General features: G+C 47.0%; 1 protein-coding gene across 1 annotated transcript in view; it reads right to left on the minus strand.

The window, feature by feature from the left end:
• The window catches only part of PTPRT (protein tyrosine phosphatase receptor type T), a 748,756-nt gene that overhangs the window by 324,632 nt on the left and 411,758 nt on the right, over positions 1 to 12,366 (minus strand). The gene's annotated exons all lie outside the window — the stretch shown is intronic.

A 12,366-nucleotide genomic window follows, 5' to 3' on the forward strand; every position in this document is an offset into this window, starting at 1 on the left:
TTTCGAATTCCTGAGCCCAGAATCTGTGAGCACAGTGAAGTTGTTGCTCTCCGCCACTAAATTCTGGCATGGTTTCTTATATGGCAATAGTAACTAGGACACCATTTGTCCATGAGACTTGACAGTTTCTTGGGAGCATGGGTAACATTTTATTCACTTTTGTATCCTGAAAAGGAAACGCAGTAGATGTTCAATAAGTGCATAACTACCTTCCTAACCAAATGATCAAAGTTAGCAACTACAGTAATGAGAAATATGGACATCAGGAGCCTCCTGGTAAGACGCTCTGAGAAAGGCATATCCCTTGTGTGGTATTTTTGCCCAAAATGCCTAAGTCACATTGATGGGCTAATCTGGAATCATGGAACCACAGGTCAGAAGCCAAAGGCTCAACCCTCTGCTTCCCACTTCCTTGTAGAAACGTATTACTCTAATAATAACAACGAGATGAGTTAATATTTATTGCCACTCAACGTTTTCCAGGAGCCATGCCAAGCACTTTCCACACATTACTCATTTAATCATCACGCATGTAGGAGACTAGTGCCATTATTATCCCCACTTTACAGACAAGGAAACTGAGGCTTAAGGAGAATAAGTAGTTTCCAGGCTTCTCAAAGCTAGTGAGAGGCAGAGCAGGCTTGCCACCCAGGCGGTGGAAATCTAGATTCTACCTGCTTAATCTCAGGGCTCCGGTATCCTAATGAAGAGGGGCCAGTCTTGTTTCCAGGTTCTGGGACACCAGAAACTGCTGTGGGAACCTGTCTGCTGAAAAATTAGCTGGCATTAGAGGATGTGCCTGGAATTTGGGGATACAGGGAGAGCTCCAGGTTAGAGAGTTGGGGGGGGGATACAGAAGCCAAGGTTCAGGAGGACTGGGTAAAAGTGAATTTGGAGGATGGGGATGATGGGGGGCTGGCCCCCAGACTGCACTTCCTGAGCACCCCAGAGGGTCTCTCCTTCCGACCTCGAGCTTCCTGCCTCCTCCTCAGAAGGCTGAGGCAGGGGGTAGATTCCAGAGGGCTTTCTGAGGAGAACTTCACTGATCACATAATAACATATTCTGGGGCAGCAGGGGGCTGAAGGCTCAAGCTTCACTCTACTGCATTTTTCTCATTCAGCATTTTCCTCATGAAATTAAAATAAAATTGATTTTATACCCCCCCCAAATTAGGCATTAAGAAAGGAATAAAAGGGTGGGCATATTGGAGATCTGAACATCAATTCAATCCAGCAGAGCACATATGTAAAATGTTTTATGAGCCCCTATTAGCAGGGGAAGGTTTTGTGAAAAAAAAAAAAATTTTATATATATATATAGTTTTATCTCCTCCTCCTCACAAGAAATGAAAGCTTTTGTTTTCCTCCCTTCTTGGTTAAAATGATCATTTATTCTAACACTTTCGTTTGCTGGTCTCGGGTTAGAAGCTCTTCCTTCTTCTCATCTTGCCCCGGTGTGGTATCTCCCCAGAAGCAGACAGACAGCAGGTAGCGATGCTATTTAGGGAACTGTCATTTCTGTCATTTCTGCTGAACCGGGTCATCAAAGAGCCCACACCCTCCTATCTACAGTGACTCCAGGCCCCCAGCTGGGTCCATTCTGGGTCCTCACAGCTGGAGGGAGCTTTTTCATTTGGAGCTTTTCATTTACAAAGCACTCAGGAGAAACGAAGGCTCAGAGAGGCTAAGGGGCATGCCTAAGGTCACACAGTAAGTGCGTCTTCTGCGAGGAGACAGCTGTGTGATAACAAGACAGCCAGAGAGGGAGTCCGAAAACTCAGGTACAAATCCTGGCACTTCCACTGAACAGAGGGTTGTCTGCAGCACCACGGCCCGTGAGAAATAGAATGGGAGCTACACGTGGAATTGTATCTCTTCTAGGAGCCACGTTAAACAAAAAAATAAAAGAAACTGGCGAAATTAATTTTAATAATAACCCAAGATATCCACAATGGTATTGTTTCGGCATATAATCCTCACAAAATGATGAATGAGATATTTTATATCCCGTTTCTCCTCCTAAGTGTTGGGAATCGGGTGTGAATGTTCTATTTCCTACACAGCTTGACCCGGACTAACCACCTGTCAGGGGCTTGACAGCCACATGTAACTAGTAGCTAGCCAGCGCTGGTCTAGATCAGGGTTCCTCAACCCTCTTTTCTTCCTCATCATCACCTCTTAAGAAGCCTACTTAGTCATTTTTTCCCTCAACCTCCCCCATGAAATTTTAATTCTGCAGGTATGCTGGACAGCTGTACACGGACTCTGCACAGACCTGTGCAGCTGTGTGTATCCCATGCACATGCACAGACGGGGAAGATTTTTTGGCCCACTCCTTCCTGCAAGAACCAGCTTTCATCTCTTGTGGGTGATAACACTGTGTTAAGAATGCATGGTCTACCCCTCCGATCTGAATCATGGAACACTGCATCAAAAACTAATGATGTAATATATGGTGATTAACATAACATAATAATAATAATAATAATAAAAAAGCAGAAGCAGACCCATAAATACAGAGGACAAACTGATGGCTGCCGGAGCAGAGGAATGGGCAAAACGGGTGAATGAGAGTGGGAGATATAGGCTTTCACTAATGGAATGAATAAGTCACAGAGATAAAAGGGACAGCATAGGGAATAGGAGATGATATTATAATAGTTTTGTATGGTAACGGATGGTAGCTAACTTGTGGTGAGCACAGAATAATGTAGAGTTGTCCAATCACCATGTTGTACACCTGAAATTAATGTAACATTATGTGTCAATTGTATTTCAATTAAAAATAAATTTTAAAAACATCTGGGGGGGTGGGGAGAATGCATGGTCTAGAACAAGCAGGAACAGCCCTGAGCTTAGGAGGAGAAATGGATGTAATGTGAGGACTCATGAGTGGACAAAAGAGTTCTGTGGAAAAGCATCTAGTAGTGCCAAGCGTAGCACTGATGCTAATGACCTCGTGGGACTGGTGCTTCCAGCACATTGTTCCCTCACACATGGCTGGCGCTGCCAGGAGTTAGGATCCCCCTCCTGGGCCTGCAGGCTGTTCCCGGGGTATGTGCTATATGCCCACGTCCTCACTCCTTCGTCACAGGGAGAGACCAGGGGTGCCATCCCTCCACCTGGCCACAGCTCGGCTGGGGGCACCAAAACCTTGTGGATCACTGCTTCGATGCCCTCTCTCCCTTGCCTGCTGGACACTGAATTGATGCCAAATGGCCAGAGGGCACCCCTGAGGGGCAGCCCAGGTCCCCTGACACACCGGGACCAGGCTTTTCTTCTTCCCCTGGGTGTCCTCTGGCAGAGGGGTGGTGCCAGGTTCATTATCTCCACAGAGACACCTGCCCCGTGTTCCAACACCTTCTCCTCCCACAGTCTCCTAGATTTGAGAGGTTGCTAACTGTGGGCTAACATGGTTTCTCCCCTTTTAAAAAGCCCATGCCCTCTGTGGATGGAGATATAGATTTGATGCCCCAGCTCCTTGTTGATTCTAGCACCTTCTTCTTCCCTTCCCATCCCAATTCTTTGTAGAGGCCAGTGAGATGCGTCTCTGCACCTGCAGTGCCCAAGGAGCTCTAACTTGTCATCGACAACCCCGCCATCTCTACCCAGTTCCTCCTCCTGTCCCACCTGAGTGAGGTGCTCTTGGAGGCAATGCTGGGATCACTGGGGAATCATCCATAACAGCTCTGGAGATAGGGACCTCAGTTCCTCTCACTCACTCTGTGGTTCTGCCTGTGGGCAACGCTGTGAGAACAGGGGTGCTGGGGTCAGACAAGGCTGGCCGGCTTCCACGCGCAGCTCTTCCTACAAGCCCATTGACTCTACACAACGTGTGTGAGCAGGCTTGCAGCAAAGGCTATGACTTGGTGTCCTGAGCTGGGGATGGCAGAGTAAACACAGGAAGTGAACAGTGATTGCCTGGTCTTCCAGAGCCATGCCTCATTAGGCACCCATTGTAGGGAGAAGCCAAGCAGCCAAGCTGCAGACTGGAAAGGAAATTGGCTTTGGGATTTTGCCTTTTTTTTTTTTTTTTGCCTCATAGCAAAGTGTACTTCTCGGATTCTTGTGTTTCTTTTTAAATATAAACCCTTCCCTACCTTTTACTTGGGAGGGGGTTCGGAATAGAAAGATATTGAATCTCATCAGCTTTAATTCTTTTTTTTTTTTTTAAGATTTTATTTATTTATTTGAGAGAGAGAGAATGAAAGAGAGCACATGAGAGGGGTTAGGGTCAGAGGGAGAAGCAGACCCCTCGCCGAGCAGGGAGCCCGACGTGGGACTCGATCCCGGGACTCCAGGATCATGACCTGAGCCGAAGGCAGTCGCTTAACCGACTGAGCCACCCAGGCACCCCCAGCTTTAAATCTTTTAAAGACTCAAAGAAAACACAAGGCCAAACCTTGAATTGTGAAAGACTTAAGTTAACAGGTGTGCATGTGATCTTGGGTACCTGGGGTTGACTCCTGGCCACGATGCTCAGCAGCTGGGGGACCTTCCATAAGACTCAGTTTCATCATCAAGAGAAAAGGCTTGCTGTGGCACTAAAGCATGTCCACATGGATAAGAACCCTTGGAAATGCCTAGAACTTAGGAGGATAGCAAGTAGGTCAGTCTGACCTCAATATGCAACATGAGAGGGTCTTTGAGGCTATTCTGGGCAACCTATAGCTTCATTCGATTTGAGTCAATAATTATTTGAGCTAATATAAACTAGCCAGTATTTCAGGCACTTCAGTCAGTGAACAAACTGATAAAATCCTCTGCCCTCCTGGAGGTTACCTTCCACCCGCCAGGGCAATGAGAGGAGGGGAGAAAACGATACAAAATATAACATGGCAGTTACTTAGTATGTGAGTAGATGATAGGTGCCATAGAAAAGAGAGAAAAGAGAAAGGACACAAGAGAGCAGAGTAGGAGGTACAGGACTGCTGGGGGAGACCCAGGCAGTGCAGGCCTCATCGAGAAGGTGGGGTTTAAGTGAGGACTCCACGGAGGTGAGTCAGCTAAGTGGATTTCGAAGAGAAGAGCATGAGGACAGGCCCTGAACTGGGTTCACGTCTGGTTGATTTGGCAAACAGCAAGGAGGCCAGTGTGGCAGGCGGCCAGCGAGCGAAGGAGGGCAGATGGGAGATGGGGTGAGAGGGGGTGAATGGGGTCCCTGTAAGATTTAGGCTTTCTGGTCTGGATGGAACAGGGGCCCCTGCAAGTCATGAGCAGCATCAGACTGAGAGACAGATCTGGGGGTTAGGACTGGCTGGAAGGACTGAACTCTTTGTCCTAAAAGGTGATTAGTGGCTGGTCCAACTCAGGCCACGGACATAGGGGCCCATGAGCTCCTGGGACTCCAACAAGGCTCTGGGGCCCTGGGTAGCTGAGAGGGCAGGCTGGTGTAACTGGGCCCACCTCCCTGCCCTCTGAGTCCATAGGGTACTGCAGAGCCCAGCTTTTGGACCCTGCGTCCCTGTCAGCTGCCCACCCAGTTTCCTTCCAGGACCACTGCTGGGTGAGTCAGGGGTAAACGTGGAGCATGGAGTCAGCCCCAGGCAGGAAAAATGAACACAAATCAGGATGCTGAGGAGGTGTCTAGGAAGATTGCTGCTGCCCACCCAGCATGGCCCTCCCCAAGCTGGACCTCAGGGGGAGCAGCTGATTTGAGGAGGTCAAAGGCTATTATAAGCAACGCTCTCTGAAATGGGTGATCCCAGAACTTTGGCAGGTGGGGCCTTTAGTGTGTTAGCCTCCCATGAAGCCTGAGACCTTGAAACTCATTGCTCTCTAAGTAGAGGAACTAGAGATGGGGGCTCAGCAGAGCTTCAGATTCAAGGTATACTGCTGGGCTAATAGAGTACACAATCTCTTTCTGAGGTCCAGTCCTGAAATTCCAGCCTCCCATCAAGATGCAAGGCTCACAAATCTCTCAAATGTGAAGAAGGCAACTCAGAGACTCTCTCCTCAGCACATACAAGGTACGCAACTGGAAGGCACTGGGTGTTTCATGTGGGAGGTGGAAAGAATCATTCCATTGATTCAGATGGAAGCTTCATTGAAAAATATCAAAATTTGCATGAAAGATGTTTGCTAAAGTAATAGCAATTCAAATACTCTTTGAAGTGCTCTGAAGATAAATACAGAAACACTCCCATGGAGACCTGTCTGGACTGGCTTCTCATCTTACCTCTATATTACTGGGTTCACTGTCAGCCTTGGATGGGGTGATGGAGTGGCCTCATTATCTTGGGCTGCCTGACCTGCCATGGGGTTGGAGGGAGTCCTCCATTGATTACTGCCTCTCTGGGTCTGGCTCTTTTCTTCAATGACAAACAATCCTGGGCCCAGATTTTGTCTCCAAAGAAAGAAATCAGGAGCCTTGAGAATATTCCAACAACAAACTGGACCCTCAGAAGAGGGGTATGCTATCTGTCTCCAAATTTGGGTACCTCTGGAGAGGTTTAATGGTATCACCTATCCATCCTTTCCATCCTGAATCTGTGTGTTGAAAGCTACCTTCCCCTTTCCCTGAACCATAGTTGCCATTTCTGAGTCAATGGAGTCCATGGTGCCATGGACACATCTGCCAACTTGCCTTCAATTGCTCAGAGGACAGAGACTGTGCTAAGCCAAAAGGGTGGGTTGGAGCTCAAAGGCACAGTGGTGGTGGGGGCCAGAGTTATCCCATTGCAGGCTGAAGACTTACACTCTTTGAAGCAGGTGGCATAGAAATCAACAACCAAGCTGAGAGGAAAGTCAGTGTGCAGAAAGGAAGATGGGGCAGACAGACCAAAGGAAGCAAGAAGCATGGACAATGGAGAAGAGAAAGAGAGACAGACCTGGGTATTCGACTTTCCGATTACAGGTCCATGACACTAAATCATTTTTCATCCACTGCCCAGGGTGGTGTCTGTAAAGCCAATCTGAGCTATTTCAAGAAACTCTTGTTTCTTAAAAAGTGTATTTCCCTGATGAGAAGATCTCATCTACACCATCACGTCATCTGGGTCTTAAATCCATTCCTCGCTCTTTCTTCAGCAGATAGCCGCAAGTTCCTGGCTCCTCCAGCTCTGCAGTTGCCTCCACGCCCCCTCCTCTGGGTCCACGGTCCTTCCTTCCCCATCCCAAGTCCTGCACCCGCCCAACACGAGCCATGGATTCACCCACGTGCAGACTCCAAACCACATTAATTCAAGTGGGCACCTGGTGCTCCCCAACGCTGCACAGTTTATGCAGCAAGCAGAACTGAATGTCGATGCCTTCATTTCATGGCCATGTCGCTCCCTGGGGAAACAGCCCAGGAAACAGCTGTGTGGGCTGATAAGGGCTTTTCTGCCTTGTCAGAGTCCTCAGCACCAGTTCCAGATAAGGGCCGGTGATAGGGTCCGGCACCTGTCCCAGGTGTCAAGTCCTCTCCTCGGGCCACAAGTATACACAGGCACACCACTCCTCCCGGCCTGGCCAGGTTCCTGGCAGAGGGGTGGGCATTCCCTTGGGAGACAGACTTGGGTTCTCCTGCTATACCCCCAAAATAATACCAGTCCCTAGTCACTCCTCAGAACCAGGTGACGCCTGCCTGCACTGGTTAAGCACGTGGGCTCTGCCACTGACAAGCCGTGAGTCTTTGGACAATTTGCTTAGCTTCGTGGTACCTCCATTTCCACATCTGTTAAATGGAGGTAATGAAGTCCCTATCTCATGGGTGTGAATGAGGAAACGGTGGGGATAATACTGGAAAAGCCTGTAGAATGGGTCCTGGGAAACAGTAAGCCCTCAGTAAATGCATCTATCATCATTCCTGCAAAAACACTGAAGTTCTTCAATGGTTCTCCATTGCTCTTAAGATAAAACAACCATCTGCACTGTGGCCCACAGATCCTGCATGATCTGGCCCATGCTGTCACTTCCATGCCATCTCAGTGACCACATACATCCCCCTGTATGGACGTGCTAGCCTCTTCCCTACACCTGGTGTTGGCCCTGCATCCCCGACCATAAAGGTATGTGGCCAGGCTCTTCCCGCCACACAGCACACTCTTCCATCCCCTCTTTGTTCAGTTAACACATTCTCTTCCTTTTGTTCTCCATTCTACTGTCATTCTTTCAGGCAAACCTCCCCTGCCCAAGTCCAGTGTGCCATGATTTTCTCTGAAAGGGCCAGGACCATTGTGCACAACTCTAGGGAGCACTGCTCATATTGTATAAATATGGATGGTGCCCCTAGAGTTGCACAAAGCAGCAGGGCAGCAGGGCAGGGGGTCGGGCTAGAGATAGGGATGGGCTGACGGGGGTGTTGGTGGGGGGAGATCTGCACCATTGGATGGTGAAGGAATTAGGATATCAAAAAGACACCACTACTTGCCAACGGTTTCTTTGTGACTCAGGGTCTAAGCACCGAGGGCTCAGTCTTATGACTCATGTGGCTTTTCTACTCTAGTCTCTACCATTTTTCCACTACAGTCTTAACATCTATGGCCAAGGTACCACTTTCAGACAATACATGAAGAAAAGGCAACTGATACTCCCCTTCAAATCCTCCCTTACAGTGACCCGGGAAGAGGAGCCTCACTGCCCATCTTATGTACACAATTTAACATTTATTTGTTTGCCTCTCTGATTAATATCTGCCACTCTGACCAGACTATGTAACAGGTGAACAGGGACCACATCTGGGGCGTTCCCTGCAGTCACCCTAGCAACTAGGGAACAGAGTAAACCCTCAATAAGTATTTGTGGAATGAATGAATGAGCCTAAGTTTCAATACCCAGGGCTGTCCTCTAGCCCAAAACTATCAAGCTCAGGGCCTGAAATTCCAGCCCAGTCCCCAGCTCAATGGAAAGAGAGTAAGGAGCTTCAATCACACTGAGTAGGTACATTCCAGAATCAGTCCTTTCGTTGAAGGAGAAATTGACAGTTGTGTCCCAGTGAGCTGCTGGGTTTGAGCTCTCCTACCCCTGCCTATGTGAACCCGGGGGCAAGACTGGGATCACCTTAGAAGGATCACACAGAGGGTAGTCCCAGGCTGACGCTCTAAGTAAGCTGGTCTAGAATGTGGCCAGGGTACCAACATTTTTAGCAAGCCTCTCCTCCTTCTGGGATTTTGATGCAGTTTGTCTTCAGGCTGTTGGGGAAGGGAGTATGGTTGAGAGACCCTGCACAAGGAGGCTCCACAGGTCCTTTGCTTCCCTAAGAATCCAGGGTATAATGAAGAAGCAGAGGGTCCAACCAACAAAGATGAGAAGCCCCTTCAGACCTTGGCTATGTTCCCAATTGCAGAAGGACAATTAAAGACAGGTTAGCAAGAGAGCTGGGCCAGGAAATAGGAATTCTGAATTGAAGGTAATTAGGGATTCTGGAATTTGGGTAAAAAGAAGACAGGGTCAGCTCAATTTTGATAAAGGGTTCTTAATTCTATTTAGAGGACATGTAAATAGAGTATTAAAAACATTGAGACTGACGTGAAAGCAACGTAAGTGTCCACTGACAGAGGAACAAACAAACAAAATGTGGTAGACACATACCATGGAAGATCATCCAGCCTTAAAAAGGAAGGAAACCTGACCCAGGCTCCAACATGGATGAACTTTGAGGACATGACGCTGAGTGAAATAAGCCAGTTGCACACAGGCAAATAAGCAGGATTCCACTTCTAAGAGGTTCCTGGACTAGTCCAATTCCCAGAGACAGAAAGCGGAGAGATGGGTGCAGAGGAGAGTCACTGTTTACTATTTAATGGTACAGAGTCTCAGTATTACAGAATGAAAAGAGTTTTGGAGATGGATGGTGGTGAACATGAGTGTATTTAACCACTGAACTGTACATTTAAAGACAGTCAAGATGGTAAATTTTGTCATGTGTATTTTACTGCAGTTAAAAAAAATAAGGAAAAACAAAACACTGAGACTTCTTTCACATTCTGACCAAAAAAAAAAAAAAAAAAAGAGATCCCAGCCAAGGCAGGGCACATGGAGGCCGCTCAGTTTCTGAGCACCTACTGTGTGCCTGGTACTTTGCTAGGCTCCCTAGGATCCACTGTATTATTTAATTTGGCGAATAACACTATGAGTTAAGGATTACTCTTTCAATTTCCTGCTGAGAAGACAGGCCCAGACAGGGTGAGTGACTTCATCTAGGTCATTCACGTGGTGAGATGCTGCCCAGCTGGGCTCTGACTTCTATCCAGAGAGTAAGTGACAACAGGCTCGTACGTGTCACCAAAGGAAGCACTTGAGGACAGAGTGACGGAACTATTAGCTCATAAATATTCATTTTCAATCCTTATTTTCAGGCAGGGGCTTAGGGTTTCTAAATATTTAGATTTTCATTTGTAAACTGACAGGATTCTGCCATTGATAGAAACTCTCTGAGGGAAAAGAATTTACTCCTTTTTGACTGTCACATCCCCAAATGACCTTTCAGCTGTGTCAATGCTTCTAACAGCCTGGACATGGTGCTGGACAGCGGCAGGCGGCCTCAGACGTTAAATGAACCGGTTGATGCCAATATTAATTTGTAACAGCAATAATGGGAATCATGGACATATGTGTAGAGCTCTGCCATTTGCAAAGTACAGACTCAATTTGACTCTGAGCGCAGCTCTGGGTGGTGGGCAGAAGAGGAGTGACACCATGTTACAGAGGGTGGGGAGGAGAAGAAAGCCAGGGATGGGCCACAACCACCAAGTGAGAGATCAGGGCTCATGTGTACACCATCCCATCGCAGGTTCTGTGTTCATTACACTGCAAAGCCCTTCCTTTTGTGCTGACGGCAGAAGCTACAGGCCAAGGATAACAGGGAGACCATCTCACAGCATGAGTCATGCAGGACCCAGGGAGATCCAGGTTCCAGAGGGATGGGGAGGAGCTAATGGCCCAATCTGGGCAACAGTTCTCCCCCCAGAGGCATGGAAGGCGTGTGGAAGGGGGCAAGTAATAGCCTAGGGAGCAACACTGACAGTTCTTGTAAGTCTGAACACCCAAGAGGGAGGGCTTCCTTAATCAAACTCAGTGCCCTGGGCACCTCACTTGCCTTCTTTGTCCCTGACATCTGTATAAGAATGGGGTGACTCCAGGGCTGGCAGATTCAACATCTGTCCTGCCCCAGGAAATCCTACAGCATCCCTCAGGAGACAGCCTCCCTCCAACAGATTCAACATCTGTACTGCCCCAGGGAATTACTGCAGTATCCCTCAGGAGGGAGCCTCCCTCCAACAGCCCCACCCCTCTGCCCCTCTGTCTCACTCAGCTCCAGCTTATCTTTTCTCAGAAACCTTACCAAGGCCAGGTCCGCTATGTTCTAAGGTTCAAGGAAAACATCAGGTATGAACAAGGAGAAACCTCCCTCAATTAAGTAGTCAAATGTAAAATAAATGAAATCGTAAAGTAAGAGAATTCAAGGTGGCTAGTTGTTCCATCTCTGACTTGGACATTTTAAACACGCAAGTAAATGAAGAAAGCATACCTTAAAAAACAGTGATAGAATTTAAAGTCAAGTTTTAAAAATGTAAAAATCTATCATCAATGCTACTAAAAAGGAAAGAACAAAAGGGAAAACAATGAAACGGGAAATCTAAAAATAGATATGACAGTCAACGTCCTCAATATAGAAAAACCTCTTGCAAGTCAATAAAAAAGAGGAACACTCGAATGGGGAAAAAATGATGAATGACATGGACAGGAAATTCACAAAGATATATATTCGTCAGTGCGGAGACGAGACTCAATCTCACTTGAAACCAAGTACATGCAAATTTAAATTAGACATCTAGGTTTGCTTTTCTAAGTAGTAAAGAGAATTTAAAATGATTAACAGAGAGCTTTGCTAGAGTGGGAGTAAATGGGCAGTTTCATGCATTACACTGATGGGGGATCTCTTTCTGGGACTAATCTCATGACTAGAAGCCTCCCATAAGAAGTTAGTAATACCAGAGCCTGACACAGACAGCAGGACCATAACCAAATAACCAATAACCAAATAATCAATACCAAACCAAACCAAAACTACAGACCAGCATATCAGTTGTTTAATAATATTACTGCCAATAAGAATCTATTCCAGAAGTTGAAGGATTATTATAATTAAGACTCTCCTAATGTAATGAATCCTATCCACGAGTCAGAGTTCATCCCAAAAGATGTCAAAATGTATTTGGCAAAATTCAACATCAATTTATGAAGAAAAGGCAAAATATGTATAATCTAGGAAAGAAAGAAGGCTTTCTTAATGGGAGAGAAAAATCATCACACACACAAAAAATGTGTTATATCCACACTCATCTACTGAGTACCCTCCAGGGCCAGGGGATACACTGGGAGTGAGACAAGCCCCTGCCCACATGGAGGTTACTTCTAGTGGGGGAGACAGGTGGTAACAGA

The sequence above is a fragment of the Mirounga angustirostris genome, unplaced genomic scaffold (assembly GCF_029215605.1).
Source record: "Mirounga angustirostris isolate CCGP_5_RB_7025 unplaced genomic scaffold, mMirAng1.0.hap1 SCAF_10, whole genome shotgun sequence".
Taxonomy (NCBI): domain Eukaryota; kingdom Metazoa; phylum Chordata; class Mammalia; order Carnivora; family Phocidae; genus Mirounga; species Mirounga angustirostris.